At 33.9% G+C, this 1,799-nt stretch overlaps 1 long non-coding RNA gene across 1 annotated transcript in view; it reads left to right on the top strand.

The window, feature by feature from the left end:
* Window positions 1-506, top strand: part of LOC310723034 — a 6,129-nt gene extending 5,623 nt beyond the window's left edge. The window contains exon 4 of the long non-coding RNA XR_014532564.1: window positions 1-506. This exon is cut by the window's left edge and continues 1,058 nt beyond it. This is a non-coding gene — a long non-coding RNA (uncharacterized lncRNA).
* The last annotated feature ends 1,293 nt before the right edge of the window (window positions 507-1,799 follow it).

The following is a 1,799-nucleotide window of genomic DNA, read 5'->3' as shown; positions in this document are numbered from 1 at the left end:
AATTCCCTCAGGAGGTTTTAGAGTGCAGTAAATTTCACTTAAAAATAAATCTAAAGAAACAGTTTGAATTCATTGTGTTTATTAGTGTGTGCAGAATCAGATCAGTGTGAGAAAAACCTGCAAGAGTGAAATCAGACGTTTCGGGAGATATTTGTGGAAATCACTAAAAATCTAACTAAAATCTCGATTTTTTTTTTCCTCTATTTTCATAATGCTGCTTCTCGACTGAAAATATTTTTTCCTAAATAACTGTTTAGTTACTGTTTGAAAAATCCATAATGCAGAAAAAAATAATGTCACATAAAGACACTGAATTAAAAATCTTGTTTTCACTGTTCTGTGACTTTGCACTGTATTACACATGGTGTTCATTCTGTAGCAAACACCACCCTTTTATATGCTGTGGTGTTTAATTGACTGTTTATCACTCTTACTTCTGATTTACACACATCTGTGTTTTTGTGTGTATTTTTGTATTTTTACTGTAAAATAAAACAAATAAAAATTTACTAAACTGAGTGGAGTTGGAGGTGTGGGAAATGTCGTGCGCGCACACACACACACACACACACACACACACACACACACACACACACACACACACACACACACACAATGGGAATGATCAGTTAATTAAGACAGGAAGTTGTGAGCATATAAGGAAAGTGGAGCAGAATCTGAAAAAAAAAGCTGCTGAATATGTACACAAGTGTGAACTGTGCAGTGCGAATGCTGCCATCTAGTGTTAAAACCTAAAAATAACAATACACACATCAATACCAAATTGAACACATTTTTCAGAAACTTTGTGTGTTTCTGAAGTTTCACTGTAAAGAAACATCTGAACACTGATAAGAAAAATCATCTTTATTCCGACCTCCTTCACATCACACCTGAGATTACAACTTACAGAGATTTTACAGTATCAAATCACACACAGAATCTCATACAGTCACAATGAATGTCATCACTAAAGCAAGAAACACAATGAACACAATTCAACACAACTGCACCTCCACATACATCATCTCTAGCAGAAGCATCGATATTCACCTCCTCACATCACCCCGGGTTCCTGCGGTTCTCTGTAATGTTTCCTGGGGATTTCAGATGAATGATTTTTGAGTTTTTGTGTAAATTCTACAGGAAAGAAAACACAAAAGTAGAAACGGTTCATGAAAAAGCTTAACAACTGTTTTGGTGAACTTTCACCACCATGTCCAGCTTTTATTGAAAACACCGTCTTGTATCTGTGATTAAATCAGTTTCTTCTCCTCCCTCAGCTGCTGTGGAACGAAAGAAACAGCGATTAAATTCACATGAAGAGATTTGAGTTTGTGCAGTTTACAGATTCGAGTTGATCCTGAAGGCCTCAGACTTCTTTAGTGTGAAGGCTGAAATATGATTCAAAACATGTTCATGAGAAAGAAAAACTACATTTAAACAAAAGTCAGAGATTCTGTTTTTGGCAGAACAGAAGGAAAGTTTGTGAAATTATTTACCTGATAATAAAACACTAATGAAAAATATATAAATAATAATAAAAAGTGAAATGATTATAATCTGCAGTAAAAAACTGAACCCTCTGGATGCTGAATAAAATGAAGATTTTCTCAGAACTTTAGATTTTCAGTGTCTTCATGGAGACTCAGTTTCCTCTCAGAAGGAAAATCTGCTGTGGTTTGAGTTTATTATAAAGTGCAGTAATAAAAGAAAAAAAAGTTTAAATAGTAATTAATTACTATATTATTATATATTATTAGTTTTGGAATCTGCTTTTATTGTGGATGGAAACAGTA

The sequence above is a fragment of the Silurus aristotelis genome (genome assembly GCF_946808225.1).
Source record: "Silurus aristotelis genome assembly, contig: scaffold_217, whole genome shotgun sequence".
In the NCBI taxonomy this organism is placed as follows: Eukaryota; Metazoa; Chordata; class Actinopteri; order Siluriformes; family Siluridae; genus Silurus; species Silurus aristotelis.
Note: the sequence above shows the minus strand (reverse complement) of the source record. Positions and strands in the feature narration are given on the sequence as shown.